The sequence below is a fragment of the Anastrepha ludens genome, chromosome 2, assembly GCF_028408465.1.
Source record: "Anastrepha ludens isolate Willacy chromosome 2, idAnaLude1.1, whole genome shotgun sequence".
Classification (NCBI taxonomy): Eukaryota; Metazoa; Arthropoda; class Insecta; order Diptera; family Tephritidae; genus Anastrepha; species Anastrepha ludens.
This window is the reverse complement of record NC_071498.1, coordinates 83,096,989-83,117,318: the sequence shown is the minus strand read 5'-3', so window position 1 is coordinate 83,117,318 and position 20,330 is coordinate 83,096,989. Positions and strand designations below refer to the sequence as shown.

The 20,330-nt window shown below is 35.8% G+C and overlaps 1 protein-coding gene and 1 non-coding gene across 5 annotated transcripts in view; one reads left to right on the top strand and one right to left on the bottom strand.

Moving 5' to 3' along the window:
- The window catches only part of LOC128871980 (myosin heavy chain 95F), an 81,890-nt gene that overhangs the window by 14,885 nt on the left and 46,675 nt on the right, over window positions 1–20,330 (top strand). The gene's annotated exons all lie outside the window — the stretch shown is intronic.
- Window positions 18,996–19,079, bottom strand: Trnal-uaa (transfer RNA leucine (anticodon UAA)). Its single transcript has one exon. It is a non-coding gene; the product is annotated as a tRNA-Leu (tRNA).

Genomic DNA, 20,330 nt, shown 5'->3' with positions numbered 1-20,330 from the left:
TTTTTCCGAGCAGAGAAGATGAAATTTCCTAATAGGACTATGAATAAGTTCGTGCGGTTTTACAACAGATGGCGTAACTTGATTATTATTCCATCGATCCACATTTCCAAACATTCATTGGAGAGCTACTGTCGTAAGGCACAAACGTCAGTATAAGTTTTTTATTTGAAGCGTAAACAACAATATTTTTACCACACTTGAAAATGTCGAATTTCGTGCCAAATAATGTGTTTTTGCGGGGGGGGTTTTTGCTTCATTATTTTAATATGAAGAAAAAAGCAGCCGAAAGTCATCGTATCTTGGTGGAAGTTTATGGTGAGCATGCTCTATCTGAGCGAACGTGCCAGAAGTGGTTTGCACGCTTTAAAAGTGGTGATTTTGGCTTGGAAGACGAAGAACGCGAGGGTGCGCCGCCAAAGTTCATGGATACCGAATTGGAGGAATTGCTCGATCAAGATCCGGCTCAAACGCAAGAAGAGGTTGCAAAAACTTTGGGAGTTGATCAATCAACCATTTCCAAACGTTTAAAAGCCATGGGAATGATCCGAAAGGTAGGCCATTGGGTGCCGTATGAATTGAAGCCAAGAGACGTTGAACGCCGTTTTATGGCATGCGAACAACTGCTTCAACGGCACAAAAGAAAGGGTTTTTTGCATCGAATTGTGACTGGCGATGAAAAGTGGGTCCATTACGACAATCCAAAACGTCGGGCAACGTATGGATACCCTGGCCATGCTTCAACATCGACGTCGGCGCAGAATATTCATGGCCTGAAGGTTATGCTGTGTATCTGGTGGGACCAGCTGGGTGTTGTGTATTATGAGCTACTGAAACCGAATGAAACGATTACGGGGGATGTCTACCGACGACAATTGATGCGTTTGAGCCGAGCACTGCGAGAAAAACGGCCGCAATACGCCGATAGACACGACAAAGTTATTTTGCAACATGACAATGCTCGGCCACATGTTGCACAAGTGGTCAAAACATACTTAGAAACGCTCAAATGGGATGTCCTACCCCACCCGCCGTATAGTCCAGACCTTGCGCCATCCGATTACTATCTCTTCCGATCGATGCAACATGGCCTGGCTGACCAGCACTTCCGTAATTACGATGAAGTCAAAAAATGGATCGATTCGTGGATTGCGGCAAAACCGACCGAATTTTTCACAAAGGGAATCCGTGAATTGCCAGAAAGATGGGAAAAAGTAGTAGTAAGCGATGGACAATATTTTGAATATTAAATTTGTAACCATTTTACGTCAATAAAGTTTCAAATTTCGAAAAAACCGCACGAACTTATTCATAGTCCTATTAATTACAAGAGGAACTAATTAAATATTGTTGCTAAAGTGATTTTGCACATTGCTGCTTATACAGGGATAAGGACATTATTAATTTAAGTAATTTACAGCGACCGGCGTAGCCGAATGGATTGGTGCGTGAATACCATTCGGATTTCAGAGAGAACGTAGGTTCGAATCTCGGTGAAACACCAGAATGAAGAAAAACATTTTTATAATAGCGGTCGCCCCTTGGCAGGCAATGGCAAACCTCCGAGTGTATTTCTGCCATGAAAAGGCTCCTCATAAAATATATCTGCCGTTCGGAGTCGGCTTAATGCTGTAGGTGGTCACTCCATTTGTGGAACAACATCAAGACGCACCCCACAAATAGGAGGAGGAGCTCAGCCAACATCCAAAAAGGTGTACGTGCCAATTATATATACAGGGTGAACGATATGAAGTGTGACCAACTTCACATTGCTTGTATCTGTAAAACAGCTCATGACATCAACGTCAAAATTGTTCTAATGACAGTTCAATATATTGTTTAAAAGCCATCAAAAGCATTTGCGTCTCAGTTTTGTTGAATTTTTTTTTCTGTGAAGGAGTTCAAATGTAATAGTGTGATTGCGTTATATTTGGCTGAAAAAATCACAACCAGCCATTGTTCGTGAGCTCAGTCACCTCAAAGTGAATAAAATGTTTGTGTATCGCACTATAAAACGTTACAATGATACTGGTAGCATTGCAAAACGCTATGGAGGTGGACCAAAAAAAACCGCAACAACGCCAGAAATGGTTCGGAAAGTGAAGGCTCGACTTGAACGAAATCCACGTCGAAGTGGGAGAAAAATGGCCAAAGAACTGAAAATATCGCAAGACAGCATTCGACGCATATTAAAAAATGAGCTCAAGGTCAAGGCTTACAAGTTCCAAAAAGCACACGATCTTTCACCCCAGCAAAAAAAAAGTTCGGTGCTAGAAAGCAAAGGAGTTTTTACGCTTGCACGAACGTGGCGAATTTCCTAACATTGTGTTTTCTGATGAAAAAAATTTGCCAATTGAGCAGTTCATAAACACTCAAAACGATCGCGATTTGAGCCTACGTATGGCCACTCGAAGCGATTTCCCATCGCAAGTAATGGTTTGGGCCGCAGTGACCGCTGATGGGCGCGTCAAAGTGAATGCACTTATTATCGGGAAAATGTTTTAGAAGCTGCTTTAGAGCCGTGGACACGCAAACATTTCGGTCGTAGACCATGGACGTTCCAACAGGACTCGGCACCGTCTCTTCCGTCCACACTTCATTTCGTCCACACAATGGCTTTCGAATTCGCCAGACGCGAATCCGATGGACTATTCCATCTGGTCCATTTTGGAGAGCAAGGTGAGGACTAAAAAATATGCGAGTATGGATGCGCTGAAAAAAGTGATTACACGAGAATGGGCCAAAATACCTCAAGATCACATTCGTGCAGCATGCAACTCATTTTTTGACCGTTTGAAGGTTATAGTCAAGGCAAAAGGTGGTCGTATCGAGCTAAAGAGAACATATGTATGTTAAAATTGTAATCATTTTTGAACAAATTTATCTTTGAAATCAATAAAAATTAATTTCACACAAAAAAGTGGTGGTGTTTTGAATAGGTAACACTTCATATCGTTGTTGTAGCCGTTCACTAGCCCCTGCCAGTGCCGTGTAATCACCGATCGTCATCGTCTAACTCATCTAACGGTAGGCCCAGCCCAGGAAGCGTGTTGTTTCGACACGTCGGGTCCAGAGGGAGAGGAGAGATTGTAAGTGAGTGGGTTTGCTTTTAGTTAGATTTCGCATCATTTCTTGCCTCATTTCCTAAATTTCCGACCTCCGAATGCCGTTATCGGGATTCAACCACCACTCTTTGCAGACGAAGAGCTGCCTCGTGAGACCCGCTTAAATTTGCCTCAATTACGGCCTGGATATTGTAGCTGGTTAAAACTCTACTTATCCAGAATCGACTTCGACAAACTTAATACCATATACCTTCTGCTCAAATATGAACGAGACGTTATCAATAAAACGGTCCGCGGATGACATATGGCAAAAATAAATTTTTTGATTTTTGGTAGGACTGTTATAAGCTTACGTGACAAATTTCAGCGTGATATGTCACATAGTTTGTTTTCTGTGCTACTGTAAACAAGTCAAGCTCGAGTGTGTTCTTCGAATTTAACGATGGAAATTCAAGTTGAACAAAGAATTTGTTTGAAATTTTGTTATTCCAGACAACCTATGGGGACTCTGTTCTATCGCGTGCACGTGTTTTCCAGTGGTACAAATCATTCAAAGAAGGCCGTACATCGGTTGAAAACTTGCCTCATGAACGTCGTTCAGCAACATCAGTAAACGACGAAAACATTGGAAAAGTAAAGGAAATTGCGCTTGAAAATCGCACAAATCGCAAAATCGGTTACGCTGAATATTATTTAGACGTTTTAAAGCGTTTGCGCGAGAACATTCGTCTTAAAAGGAAGGAATTGTGGGACAACAAGTCATGGTTCTTGCATCACTATAATGCACCAGCTCACACATCACGTCTTGTTCGCGATTATTTGAACAAAAATAATGTTAATATCTTTCCGCAAGCACCGTATTCGCCTGATATGGCTCCATGTGACTTTTTCCTGTTTCCCAAGCTCAAGTTGCCGCTCCGTGGAAAACATTTTGAGACAATTGAAGTCATAAAAGAGAATTCGAAGAACACACTCGAGCTTGACTTGTTTACAGTAGCACAGAAAACAAACTATGTGACATATCACACTGAAATCCTACCCAAAAACAAAAAATTTATTTTTGTCATATGCCATCCGTGGACCGTTTTATTGATAACGTCTCGTTCATATTTGAGCAGAAGGTATGTTCCGTATGTGAAGGTACCCCGCACAATACTAACCACTTATTCACATGTCTCATCTAAAACCCACTACCTAGCATTAATTTGGTTATATGGCATAATGCCCAAACTTAACCGTTTTCGAGATATTCGATTTAAAAGATTATTTAAAAAATATGTTTTTGTTGGTTTTAAGTCCACAATTTTTTTAAATATTTATTCAAGGGTCCGATTTTTTTTATTTTTTTGTTAAAACGCTAAAGCCGAAGGCTACGAGAAACTGGTATGAGACTGCGTGCTGATATGGGACGATCCCGTAAATTTGACGAGGAACAAGAAAACGAGGAGCGACACCTCTTTTAGACCGATCCAACCCCATCTACAAATGCTGTGGTAGACCAGCTGGGTTTGTCGCAATGGAGGGTGTGGTTTGTTATGCATACTTCTGGACAGTATGCACTAAAGGTCTGTGCAAGTGCTAGAAGAAGATAAAAAATGTTCGCTCGACCCTTTTCGATCGTTTAAATTATGCTGGGTACTCGGTACTAAAAAGCTAGTGTATGGATAAATATTTCTTTCTGTTGGATTGCCTGCAGAGTATATTCAATTAAATTATTCTTATATTATTAGCCAGTTTTTTACATAATTTACAAATTAGATTACAATACACAGTTTTTTTTGACTGCTGTGAAGTAGGAAACACTTAGTGGAAATAGATTCAAAACCGAATCAAGTAGATATTTTTAACTTTCGGGGCATATCTTTTAACATCAGTTTTTTTTTTATTTTGTATTTACGAAGTAGCGATTGGCAAGCACGATTCGTTCGTGTGTCGTATGTAATACAACGATGTCGAAACCTGCGAGCAGCACTCGAGATGTTGCGTTAGAGCATGTCTACCGCACGTGAGCGCAATGTTCGTTCAAAACTATTTATTAAGCGGTTAAATAACAATGTCCTTATCCGGTAACTCTGTATATATGTGTGCTTATATATCTCGAAACTTACCTCACTAATGCCAACTGATATTTTTTGATTTTGAATCATGTCTGGGTGGTTGTCTTAACATTTATTCTTAAGGCCGGCGGGCCAATTAGATGTCCTAAATTCAGTAGTTTTCGCGAAGCGTCGTAGGATGAGAAAAAAAACAATTAGCCAAATGAAGTTTTGGGGATAGTTTAATATATATTTGAACTAAAAAAAAAATGTGTACAATCTCCAACAATATATTGTAAGCCGAGTTATCAATAGATTCCCAGAGCGCCTGTATCCAACTTCTGTACAAGATACAACTTGCAATTTTCATCTGAAAACAAAAAAAAAAAAAGATTATTAATTTTGATGTAATTATCTTCGATGTGAACTAAGAAACACGTAAAATTTTTGGGGAAGGTAGAAAAAAAAGTGGTTTTTCAAGGAAAAAAAAAACTCTTCAACTGGGTAAAAAAGTCGCTTAAAAAAGTTTTTGGGTGTTTTTTAGTTCACATAGAAGATAATTACATCAAAATTAATAATCTTTTTTTTTTGTTTTCAGATGAAAATTGCAAGTTGTATCTTGTACAGAAGTTGGATACAGGCGCTCTGGGAATCTATTGATAACTCGGCTTACAATATATTGTTGGAGATTGTACAAATTTTTTTTTTTTAGTTCAAATATATATTAAACTATCCCCAAAACTTCATTTGGCTAATTGTTTTTTTTCTAATCCTACAACGCTTCGCGAAAACTACTGAATTTAGGACATCTAATTGGCCCTCCGGCCTTAACGGCGCCTCACAAAAATAGGGTAAAGGAATCAAGTTGCAGCTTTTAAGCACCTTTGCTCAAGCCAAAAGCGATCCATTCTGTAAATACCCAACCATAAACTAATATTCTGACCCCTCACGGATGTTTTGTTTAGCTATCAAAGTAAAAAAAATAAATATTTAAAGTCCCGAAAGGTAAGGCACAAAGTGTTCCAGGAGAAGTCAGTAAAAGTGGGTTGTTAATTTTGGCAATTTTTTAGCTCGAAAATCATTTTCAACAGTTCTCAGAAACAAGAGTTTAGGTTGAGAGTTAATGTTTTCAAAAAGAAAAGTTTCAAGTCATACTACCGCTACATTTAATAATAGCCAATTTTTAATAGGAAATTCATCCACAAATTAACCCTTTCAAAACTTTGTTCCACTATTGCAACAGCTGAATATGGTTTTACGATATTAAACTATTGTATATAAAAAGGTAACAAAACTTGACTTTTTAATATACGTACATGACTTGATATACATTTTTTATATGTATTGTAATAAGAAGTGTTCACTGTACCGTGAACTAAACATGAAAAGTTAAGCCATTCCTTAAAAGGCACAAAGGGAAAAACAAAACAACGAAATATGAAAACAATGCGCTTTTCGGGCACAATAACGAAAATGTGATACAATAAAGTACCATTTTAGTTAGTTACTGTTACGCGAACTGGCTTTTCAATGGTTTTTAACTGACGTTAAAAAAGTCAGGTTATCATTTCTTCAATAATTTTTTGCAGCTCCTTTCCGCTTCTAACTCAACCGACTTCGATGAGCCAATCGGCAATAAAATAATTGCACTTAGTGAAAATTAGGAAAGCATTGTTATAATGAAATTACGGTCCCATCTACTTGACTGAAATAGTGAGCCTATCGCGTCGACGAAAGATATTCATAAAATTCTTCCAAATCACCCAAATGCGAATCATCAGAACTAATTCGGTCTCATACCCAGCAAAAAGCTCGGCCAACTTCATAATGAGCGTAACGATTTTTGTAAATGAAAAGCAAACCATATTTTCGGTCACCGCAATTGAATATGTTTGATTTTGTGTGAAGGTCGATCATGAAATTTTACACGTAACTTAACTTGCTTATGCTTTATTGACAAATTTCTGGAAATTTATTCCCACAGCTCGTACGTAGACAAACTCAACTAATACAACTTTTCAATGCACCACAAATGTTGTTTGTATCCAATCCGAAGTTGGTTATATATTTATGTGAAAAAGGTTTTATTTCAGTGCTTAACTTATCTTATATGAATAAATACATGCTTACATACAATGTATTCCAATTGAGTCATTTAACCCAAAGTATGGTTTTGTCTATGTTGGCTATTTCGGCATAAAACGTGAGCTAAAATTTTCTTAGTTTCATTTTAGAGAATTTGCTCCGCAAGCGAAAGGTACAAGCAAAAAGGGTTGGCGTAATGCAATTTCTCATTTTATTTCGTTTCTTTTTCTATGCATATACATACATATAGCAAAATAGCTACCACTGTAGTGCTTTGGCCTTTTAGCGTGTTGGCTTGCTTTTTTAATCATTTAACAGCGTGTTAAGTGGCTGCAAGGGGGCTTAAAAGTGAAAATGAAATTTGCTGACTAAGTCTAGTATTGTTTTAAATATCTGTTTGAATGTTACAATTTTGGATTTTTCTCATGCTTACTAATTTAACGTTACTTAAGGTGCTCCACATTTTTGAATAGTGACAATTTAGTTTTATTTTTATTATACAAGTTTCATGTACTGTAAATACTTTTTTGGACGGGCAGCTGCCGTCAAGTAATTTTCATTCTTTTAAAAGGTATAACCAGAAGGTTTACCAATTTATTTTAATATTAAAAAAGGTATAAATATCATGCAGTATGTCTATTAGAAGCGGGGCCACCATAACTGAGAAACCAATTCGATTATAAAAACTGCATTGTTTGGGCTTGTAATATTTATTATACGCAATATATGCAATTAGTAGTATAGCCACCATAATTAGCTATAGTGGCTCCATATCTTCGAGCCATATTTTGTGTTAATTTCTGCGCAAGTTGTCAGGTAATCGGCTCTAAATCAGCCGAAATTGCCTGGATAATTGGTTTACCACCCATATTGGTTTTCCTTTGAGTTTTTGCTTAACTCTTGCTTAAACATTTTCAATAGGGTTGGCATCAGGCGACTGTGAAGCCCAATCCACCACTTCAATCCCATTTTGCTTTTTCGCCTCTACACAACTGCGCCTTCGATCCCTGCGATGGTTGTCTTCTTGTAAAATCCGAGGTGGGCTAGTTGTTCCAAACAACCTCGCAGCTAATTTTAATAATTCGTTTGGTAAATTTTATTTATCAAAACTGCATTCAAGTTGGCGGTAAAGACATATGAACAAAAAAAACAGACCCCAGTTCAATTCACTAATTTAATATATACGATAGTTGTACAAAAAAAGGAAGTTAATTTTTTTCTAAACAAAATATATATGCGTACTTGTATATACTTAGTCTTGCCATAAATTCTGCGACAAATTTTACAATGCATTCAGCGAGAACAAATCCACAGAAAAAAGTTATTTTTGTTTTTGTTCGTATGCATTGGCTACTCATAAATTATACTCAGTCTCGTGGCAAATTTCGATTGTTAACAATGGAGTGGCAAGCTAAGGAAAATCGCTTTGCAGTGATTGCATTACGTAAGTGAGGTAAAAGTGCACGTGAGATTTACAAATTGCTGGAAAAACTTGATGGTTCGACAATATTTGTTTATCGCACGATCAATCGTTTTTTTCAAACGTCTGAAGTGACAGAAATTGAAATTTGAAAAATTCGAGCCAAGGAGCATGAAGTGACAGACAGAAAAAGAAGTAGTCGTCCTCACGTGGTTCGAACCAGTGCAGCTGCAAAAGCCGTTAGAGAAAGAATTCGCATAAATCCCCTTAGAAAGCAGAAAATCACGTCCAGAGAAATGAATGTGTCGACCAGATCCATGTCAAGGCTGACTAGAGATGATCTCCAAATGAGGGAAGAAAATTAGGCTCGACAGATGCAAGCAGCTTCTTTGGTGACACGCGACCAACGGTCATGAAAATATTATTTTCACAGATGAAAAAATGTTCACTGTTGAAGAAGTGTTTAATAATCAAAACGACAAAATCTATGCTAAAACTTCTAATGACTCAAAAAATGTTGTTCCAAGGGTTCAGCGTGGCCACCATCCAGCCTCCGTAATGCTTTGGGGGGAAGTGTCTTGTAAAGGCGTTACATCTCTTCATTTCTGCGAAAAAGGGGTTAAGAATGGGGGCAAGGGGCAAAAGTGTACCAGGAGGATGTCTTAGAAGGCGTGGTGAAGCGGTTGAGCAGTACTCTCTTCAATGGAGAGTGGTGGATCTTCCATATGGCTAATAAACAATATTCCTGGGTTCATAGCCACAGAAGACTGGCCGTCTGGAAATCCTGATCTGAATCCATTGGACTATAGTTTGCTGAATTATTTTTTGGTCACAATTGGAGAACTTGGCTTGTTGAAGGCCTCACAGAAATTTGGGGAGTCTCAAACAATCTTTGGTTCGAGCAGCGACGTCAATGCGGCCTACTCGTTTGAAGGCTTGTGTAAAAGCAAATGGTGACAATTTCGAATAAAAATTTAACTTTTTTCATATTTACATGATTAAATAAAGCTAACTTCATTAAAAAAGGTATTATAGGTATTTTGATACCTATAAACTACTTAACCTGTAAGAGAACTTGTGACAGGACTAAGTATATGTAAAATAACTAGTGCTTACACCGTTTTTTAGAGTATTTGGCCGAGCTCCTCCTCCTATTTATTTCTATTGTCTGCAGAGGAGCAACCGCTATTACAAAACACTTTTCTATCAATTGGTGTTTCGTGCACTCATCAACCTAATCCGCGACGGCGGCCGCTCGAAAAATGCTTCTATGTTAATCTGTTTTCCCCTTCAAACTTATCTACTAAAAAAAGGTAAAACTTGGTTATTCGTTACGCTACTATTATTTCGAACGCAGGCGTACATAAATATATACCTACATATTAGGCCGGGCCGATTTGTGGGGAGGCAAAAAAATCGCCCATTGCTCTGTGAAAATCATATTCTAGGGATCAAAATAAGAAACTTTGCCGAAGGAACCATACCTCTAAAACGAATTCTGATGTCCCCCAATTTGGGTCGAACTTTTTAGTTTCTTTTCTATAACTCACTTAAATTAATTTTTTCCTTGACATATATTCTAACTAAATAAATTTCTTAAGAGAAAAAATAGATATTATTATAAATAAATAAAAATAAAGAAAAAACATAGCCATTTAGCTGATTTTTTCATGTAAAGGCCAAAAATGGTGATATTTTTAAATTGGGGGGCATCAGAATTCGTTTTAGAGGTATGGTTCCTTCGACAAAGTTTCTTATTTTGATCCCTAGAATACGATTTTCACAGAGCAATGAGCGATTTGTAAGTCGACCTTCCCTAATACATATACTGTAATTAATTGCGAGAAAGCCTTCTTTTGAAGTGTTAATTGAAAGTTGTTAAATTTAACACAAATGATTATCTATTAAAAAAGTATGTACTAAAGGTAGATTAATTTATTCCTGGAATCTAGAATTTGGTTTGAAGAAAATAGTCCGTTCAAGGCAAGTGACCGTGTAATAGAAGCGTCTGCTAGGTTAGTTTTCTCTTAATATGGATATACAGGTATGTACGTATTTGAATAGTCTAATTCGCTTTTCGTCGATTTAATTTGTTTATTTTAATTTATTCTTTGTAATTTAAATCCGAATGCACTTAATTAATTGTGACTACTGTTTGCTGCTGGAAATACAGTAAACTTTAATATATAGGGTGGGCCATGTAAAATTTGCGTTTTGAATCCGCTATAAAAAAAAACTAATCAATATTTTTTCAAACTTTTTTTTTTTTTGAAAATTGAACATTGTCATTTAAAAGTGAAAAATAATATCGTTCAAATGACTGCCACGACTGGCTTTACAGTAGGCCATTCGATCAACCCAATTTTTAAGCACATTTTCGATTGTTTGGGCTCCAATTTCATGAATGGCAACTTCGATTTCGTGTTTTAAAGCATCAATCGTCTCTGGATGGTTCGCATAGTATTTGTCCTTAACGGCTCCCCACAAAAAATAGTCCAACGGGCTTAAATCACAGCTCCGAGGCGGCCAATTGATATCGGAATTTCGGCTGATTATTTCGGTTTTCAAAAACGGTAGCCAAAAGTTCGAGTGTAACTTTGGCAGTGTGACAATTTGCACCGACCTGTTGAAACCAAATGTCGTCCATGTCATCCTCTTCAATGTTGGAAATAACTCGTTGAGCATGTCACGGTAACGCTCGCCATTTACTGTAACCTCGGCTCCTCGCTCATTTTCGAAAAAAAAAATAGCCCGTTGATGCCGCCAGACCAAAAACCGCGCCAAACAGTGTGGACGTTGTGGATGCATTTGCTTCTCTACAGTAACGTGTGGATTTTCTGAGCCCCAAATCCGACAATTTTGCTTATTGACGTAGCCACCGATGTGAAAATCAGAAAAGAAGAAGAAGACTCACCACTTTGGAAATAGGTTTTCAATATTTCCCAATTTTGTTAAAGCGTATAGCGTCCCAACTAGTAAATGTCAAACCTTTAAGTAAATTATGAACACATTTGACATGTGATTTGTGTTACCATTCTCAAAAAAATAGGTGGTTCAAAAAGCAAACGCTATATGGCCCACCCTGTACAAGTATGTGCCAGTTGTTTTTGTTTTTGGTGTTTTTTTGTGTTTTGTTTTTGAGCAATGCATAACCAACCAAATAGAAACATATCTATATGTAAAAATGGTGCAGCATAATTAATGGTACCGAGTGGAAGATCTCCATATGGGACATCAACTACAAGGTCTTTAAAGTTCGAGTTTCTTTTTTACATTCAAATTAAACACATGTTTTGCATAGAAATTCATTATCTGTTCATAAGCGTCTGTAGGGGATGGGTCTAAACGTTTACAGATATCGATTCTTGGCCCAATCACATGAGCAAACTACAATGGGCACCAAATAATACTCAAGAGGAATTTAATGTTCGTATGTTTAGTAACCTGCCGGTTAACTAAAAATTTTCCTAATCGAACTTTGTTGATCAATTATAAAGACTTAAATATCTACAACTTTTCGAAATGCTTTCACAGAACCTCTAAATTTATAATTGAATTTCAACCATTTTTATGAGCTTCTTCAGCTAATTCGCACTAATTTTAGTAAATTGTAGATCTTCTACTTAACATCTGGCTAATGAGACTCCAGCAGTATACGCCATACTATAGTACTGCTAAAACACAACCTCGAACTTTAAAGACCCTGTGTATTGCTAGAAGTCTGCAAGCCAAGCTGACATGCATAAGCTGACGGCAGTGGCGGCGCTAGACCAAATGTGTTCGTCGGCGACATCAACTTCGCGAGGCCTCTTTACTTCGCAGTGAAAGAAAACGAAAAATTAAGGGAACCAAATTATAAAATAATTTATGAGTATACGGAGTTTTATTGTTAATAAAATGATGACAAAAAATTATTACACACAGAAATTAAAATAGTCGAAGTTTTCGTCTTTCAGACTCACTTAATTTTTTCAGGATTGTGTCGTAGTTAAGTCTAGCCGCTATTTCAGCTTCGATTGACAGAACTGATAACGCGGGTAGTCTGTCTTGGCTCATTGTGCTTCTCAAATGGGTTTTTATCAATTTCAACTTTGAGAAGCTTCTCTCAGTGGAAGCTGTGCTGACCGAAACTGTCAGCATGATTCTAATTGTAATATAGACATTTGGATATATCTCCTCTAAATTATTTTCTAAAATGTATTGGATGAGTTGTTTCGCGTCGTTGATAGAGTCTGGTGAATTAGTTTTAAAAAGCTAAAGTTCTTCATATAGTTCGAAAGGCTGTATGTCACTGTTTTCGCCTTCCCGAAGTCTTGTACCTAAATCAGTACAATGTTTGAGAAGATCCTCTTTTGGCATAGATTTCAAATAATTGATATCATAAATAAAACTAAATTGCTCAAAATATTCATTAAGCGCTGTAAATCGACATTCAGTATCGACTGTTATAGCATCTACCATTGTGTTAAAATAATTAACTCTGAACTGCATTTCAGGAGATTCAACTGGTTCATCAGTATGTTCGTAACTAAGCATTCGTTTTTTCCTGGCTATTCTTTTTTCCTTAAATTGAGACTGAATTTCATAAGTACTTTTCTCCACAAATAATCTAGCTTCTGTTACGCTTTTTTCAAATCCTGTATTTTGGAATTCGTGAATCCAGCTACAAAATGAGCGGAAAGTATCAATAGCGACTAGCAAGTTGACTTGAACCGATTGCCATAGTTTACTTATAATATATTGTTTACACGTAGCAAAACCTCATACCACACGTGTAATGCAACAATAAACTCAAAAGTTAGCATTTCCTTTAAGACTGCTTCACTGTCGCTTAGAGTTTTGGAATCATCAGTTTTATTTTTCAGTTCATTCACATATTCGATGACATCATCAAGTTGTAAAAATATTGCTTTTACTGCTCCGATTCTACTCCCCCATCTCGTTTCAGACAGAGTTTGTAAAGTCAATTTTAATTTATTTTTTACTATCTCCCAACGCTTGCTTGACTTTGAAAACAGCACATAGATTTTATTGATACGAGTAAAGCCGAAAAATGTTTTGGCTGTCGTTGAAGAGTTTGCTGCATCTATCAATAGTAAATTCCAACTGTGGCATCCGCATGGTGTAAAGAATGTTCTTGGATTTATTTTGAGTATTCTTGTTCTGATACCTTTGTTAATTCCGACCATATTGGCGCCATTATCATATCCCTATCCTCGACAGTTTTGGATATCTAGATCATTTCTTTCCAGTTCTTGTAATATTGATTTTGTTAAAATAATAATAATGTTATTTTATTAACAATTTTCTTTTTCGGAGTTATTGATATGCGCCCCGACCAGTAAATACCCCGGCTACGTCTCGGCGCCGCCCCCTCCCTTTGACTTTAAAGTCGTTAAAAATTTGAAGTGAAAAGTTGGCTTACCTGAACGTTAGGTATGAAATTAATAACAAATAACGTAAAACTTTTATCCACTAGAACTGTGCACTAGAACGTCGGGGTGATAACTTTACAATACAATAAAAAGAAACTTTGCGTTTGCGAGTCTGCAAGTTGCCGTATGAAAAAAATTATTCTCACAGACAAATGAAATATACAGTGGCTCACAGCTTATTTCGTGTGCCCGTTTATCAGAATAAAAAAGTTTAATATTTTTGTATAAACTTTATTTAGAAAAAAAACTTAAACGTACATTCAAAGATAAATTATTTCTTGTTACAAACATACATAAATGAACTTAAATTATTTCTTCTTAAGTAATATATTTACAGCAAAATCAAAATTATAAGTAAATCCACGTCACACCTTATTTCGTGTGCTTAACCAAACTAGAAAAAACATGATTTTTTTTTTTTAATTTATTAAGTTTTTGCTAATCTAATATTTTGTGGGGTAGCCTTTTTGTTTTAATACAGCTTTTAACCGGGATTGCATGGAGCTAACAAGTTTTCCAGTGTATTCAGGAGATATTTTCTCCCACTCCACTTGCAATGCTGTTTTTAGATCTTGTTTGTTGCTTATGTTATGTTTTCTAATTTTTTGATCCAGAATATTCCATAAATTCTCAATTACATTGAGATCAGGTGATTGTGCTGGCATTTTTACCACATGAGGGCAATTCCATATAAGCCACCGTTGCACTAATTCCGACTTATGCTTCGGATCATTGTCCTGATAGAACCTGAACCTGTCCCGAATGCCTAATTTTTCAGCACTTTGTAGTAAATTATTTTTTAATAAATTCAAATAAACTGTTTTATCCATAATTTCGTCGATAAAAACCAAGTTTCCGACACTAGCTGTTGACATGCAGCCCCAAACCATTACATGGCCCCCACCGTGTTTTACTGTACCACGCAGATTCTTCGGGTCCAGCTCCGCGTTGGACTTACGCCAAACGAAATACTTTCCATCGGAACCAAAGAGGTTGAATTTGCTTTCGTCGGCGAAAATAACGTCATTCCAAAATGTTTGGTCTTTATTAACATGGTTTTTTGCAAACTCCACCCTTAATCTTCTGTTACGCTCATTAACAAACGGTTTGTTTTGAGCTGTACGACCATGGAAATCAGCTTTGCGCAGAATTCTTCTTATTGTTTCAGGATTACATGACTTACCAAGTACTTTTTCAACCTCTTTTGTCAAAGCTGGCGCACTAATTCGTGGGTCTTTTTTAATTTTTCTTAATATCCACCTTTCATCAGCTTCTGTAAAAATTTTGTTTGGAGCTTGGCGGCCTTTGTCAACCACTCTTTTTTCACGAGAAAAGCGTTGAATAATGTACTGTACTGTGGAAGTACTTAAATTTACAATTTCAGCAATTTTTTTCTGCGACTTTCCATTTTTGTAGTGCGTAATCACTAATTCGCGCCTTTCAATCGACGTACGACGACCCATCACGGTATTTTTAAATTAAGCTGGACAACCGACTACTTTCAATGTGTAAACTAAATAAGGATATAATCTAATATACTATGCAAAACAAATTTCCTATAATTGCTAACCGGTTTACTGGCGCCGATAACGGTAAAAGTGAACACACGAAATAAGCTGTGACGTCAATTTACCTAGTGTTCTGTTTTTGTTGTAAATATTCTACTAAAGCAGAAAAAATTTGAATGCATTTATACATGTTTTTAATTAGAAATAATTTATCTTTGATTGTGCATTTAAATTTTTTTTAAAGTAAATCAAATAAAAATAATTTTGCAATTCTTTAGTTTAACATACAGCCACACGAAATAAGCTGTGAGCCACTGTAGATAAATAAATTAAACAACACGGGGATTCCCCGTCCAGAGTCTCGTGCGCCGTGCGCGAAATCGAACGTTTTCGCACTACCCGATTATACGATATTGGTATCGGACGCTCATAATGAAGAGCACACACACACATTATGTTTCTATATATGCTAAATTAAGATCTTTTGCACATAAAACTAATTTATTTATTGCATTCATAGGTTTACCTACACCCATGAATTCAATAAATAAATAAATGATAAATGCCACACACATTACTTACAAACATTTTCACCCAATACAGATATCGTGTCGGGTAGTGTGTGTGAGAACGCTCATTAGGTCGAAGCCAGGATGATTGGCGAAACGAAAATAAATAGGTAATTCGTTTTTCTGCGAGGCCCCCTCAGGCGCGAGGCCGTCGGCGGTGGCCGACGTCGCCGACGCCTAGCGCCGCCACTGGCTGACGGGATGTATGTATGTAAGTATATAAGTACTTATGTACGGCAAACTACTCTATGTCGGGTTTGGAGTTGTGTGCTGCTTTTGCCTCTACTGGCAGTTGGGGAGAAACGAGCAAAACACATTTATAATTAGGCATTAAACTGTAACCAAAGAACGCTGTGAATAGTCAAACAAAAAATAATGAATTTGCCATACATCTGCATCCAGATGCAGCATTCTTTACACAAATTTTCCACATTATATTTTTTATCTCTCATATCTGTTGCAATTTTCTGTGTCATTAGTGTGTCATTTAAGTGTTTCTCTAAATTGCTATGAAATGCGCAAGCTTAAAAGCATAAGAAATTTGAATGTAATGGCTCAGATGAAAAGTGCTGAATGAAATTTATATGTATCAACCTATCCAGTACTTTTGAAAAGTGACGTCTGTATATCAGCATCTATGCCATCTTTGACATTTGTCAAGTGGACAGATGGGCAATTTCACACGATAGAACAACGCGTTAAAATTATAGAAACTGATTAAGAAAATGGCCGATCTTTAAGAACAACATATGAAAAACATATGAAATTTGTTATTTTTTTGGTGGACATACATAATCGTCCACTGAGTTGACATTTATGAATATATATATATAGGTATACCACTTATGAATAGTAATACTCAGGATGCTGACATATCCAAATTTGATAACGCATGCAGCCAATTAACACTTCTAAATGTTAGTAAAGGTGCTTGACCTGATCGGATACCTAATATTTTCCTTATGAACTGCGCAATTGATATCCGTGAGCCAAGCATAGATATCTTCAGCAAGTTGCTTGAAACAAATTAAACGCTACGACGTTCGGCAAAAACCCTCATATTTATCTATGGAACCATCTCTATAAGGTCACCATAATTACGAGTATGTAGCAGTTCAGGTTCATCGGCTGAAAAGTTGGGCAAATGATAAAAGGAGTCGATTATTCATACCTATCCGTCTGTCCATCGAGAACTCGAGCAAAAATTCGTAGGTACATTTTAATGAGCTTGGTATACATAGTGAAACACTATATCTAAGGTAGTTTGGTATTGAGAATGGACGAAGTCGGAGTACACGAAATTTGTGTGCACTTGCACTTTAGTATACTAAAATTTAATGGGCTAAATTGCATACAAAAAATTTGTTGAGAAACCATGACATTGTAATGAAAAATTTGTGGATTTTTTCCCAATTTTCATTTGGAATTTGAAATTTGTAAATATTATATATGGTTTGTGTTAGACAAAAAAATGAAAATTAAAAAAAAAAAGGAATAATCGAAATTTGTCAAAATGTTGAGATGGTATACTTTTTTCGCGCATTGTACTTATATAACCAGAATATCCTGAAACTAGATCATTTAATAAATCGAGGAAATGCTTTTTATTGCCCAATTTTATGTTGAGATAGTAATGGTTCTGAGAATGGTACCCACGAGTCAGTGTAACGGAGCTTATCCACTAAAGCACAATTCGCTCCCTAATGGATCGGAAAAGTACTCACATATCTATGCATTATTACTAGCGAGCCTATACGCTATTGTAGCAGGTGAGCATGAAATTTTAATAACTCAAAAAGCTACTATAAAAATTTTTGAAATGCTGATCAGGCATTACCAACGTAAGTGCCGCTAACTGATATTTTTTCTTTGTTTACTGTCACCAACTTCCTAATGTTTATTGCGATTGCAGCTATACTTATTGTTTATGTCAGCTTATGCACAACTTATTTTTTATTATTCGCCGACATTGGAGCGCTCGTAGTAGTGAATGCAGAAAAATATGAAAAATAAATAGAAAACCGGTAAAATATTGCGAAATCAACAGTAGACTGTTAGAGATCTCAAGTTTCGAGTTGTTGCATAATTTTATACTTAAATTTGTGTTCACAATGACAGTAGTACGACATATTGCAAAGTTTTGACTATTTATTTATTTTGTGTTTAATTTCTTTTATTTTTTTATAAAAAAATGTTGTTCATACTATAGCAAAATCCATACAACTCAAAGCATTCAACTTTACTTTACTTTGTTAATATTTCTTTTTTTTTGTTGACGGTTTGTACATTTTCATCCAAACAACGAATGCTCGAATGTTTTTTCTTACCAAAATCAATGAGCTTCTAAAAATTCTGATGAAAACGCTTGAAGTTGAAATGAAAATTTCTTCAATTATTTTAAATTTTGCAAAAGTTTGAAACATTAATACATGGTTTTTGTTGTAGAAAATATTTGTATAATGTAATAATAAAAATATGCAATGCAAAAAGAAATAAATAAAACAATGTTATAAAAAAATGTAATTAAAAAACAAAAAAATAAACAATTTGAAACAAAAAAAAATTTAATAAAAAACAATGTATAAAAACATGTAATAAAAAAAATTATAATAAATAAATAACCGTAACTTTGCAATACGTCGCTTTCCTATTATTGTGAACCGTATACATATGTATTTATATATTATACAAATAATAATTCATTCAGCTTCTAGTTACCAAAAGCAACTTTGCTAATTTGTGCGAATCTAAGCACCTCCTAACACAAGCACTTGTATAGTTGTTTTTTTTTTTCACAATTAATTTAAGTGTACATTTATTACTTTTTAAAAAATCTTTTTTTCTTTGTTTTTTAAAATATTTGACATGTGCCTTTCGCTGTGTCAGGTGTGGGGTTCGAACCCACGCTCCCTCTCGGGAACCAGAGCTTAAATCTGGCGCCTTAGACCGCTCGGCCAACCTGACTTGTGTGTAACGACGCGCATAAATCGCTTCATCAGCTAGAACACTTCGTCGTCGCGCACGATGATGTGCCAACCTACCGGCAGCTATGTCAACAACCTATACATATCAACCAAACACACATACATCTTTACATATTTTCACTCGTCTACCTACCACCCTTCAGTCATTTCCCTTCTGCTCTAGCCATCGCTCTTTCCGCCCTTGCTTTTCGTATTGCTTGTAAGTACGTCAACGTTTTCCTCATGCAACGTTTGTCTGTTTCTATAAATTTGCGTTTTGCTGATTTTTCATTATTCGTTTTGAAAATTTAATGTCAAGTGCGCGCTGCCTAAATGAAACGAAGTGCATATATTCATTTATGCACGTCGTATATATGTATGAGTACGTATGTATATTTACTAAATAAATTGCGCCAACAGAGAATATGGGAATTAAACACATCAGAACGGTTGTTAGGGTAATAGCCCGCGAATTTGTTTATATATTTAATTTATTTTGTTCTTTTATTTTTTATTTGCGCCCGTATAGCTTTCGTTAAAGTTTACAGTACGTACACTCATGAGCAATAAAATAGGTGGGCGACATTTTCATCAATTTTGGCAATTTTACTTTCGTTTATTTAGTGTCTATTAATTTTTATAAAAGTTTAACTCAGTATGCAACAAAAATCATATAAATTATTATAAACACAATAAATTAATCTTTTTTTTCTGGTGCTTTAAAGTACTGGCAATTTGTTATAGATAAATAGTTTTGTAAATAAATATGTAGCTAATTTTTCATGAAGACGACTTTTAAAGTCATTGCCGTATGTTCATTTAAATGAAGTAAAAATATGTATTATAAAAAGTTGTGTAAGATTTTTTGTGAAAAATAAATAAATCTGTCTATCTATCTAAAATCATATAAATTATTTTTTCAAACTTAATACTAAAATAAAAATTTTGCAAATTTTTAAGAAAATTTCAAACTTTTTGGTTAGAGTTTTTAGACTAACTTTTGGTATTCAGTTTAATGGCCGATTTAGTTTGAGTATAAAAAAATATAAATTGTAAGTGGCTACAAGATGCCGTTGATTTTTGACAACTTTTTTTCTTCCATATAAAAAATTGTCGAACGTACTTTGCATGGAAGAAAATGCGCGACACTGCATTTTTGAACCACTCCGATATCAACTTCGAAGTATGTTTTGGGTCGTTAGCTTGTTGATAATGTTATGTTGTTGTTGTAGTAGTTTATTACGCCCTGCCG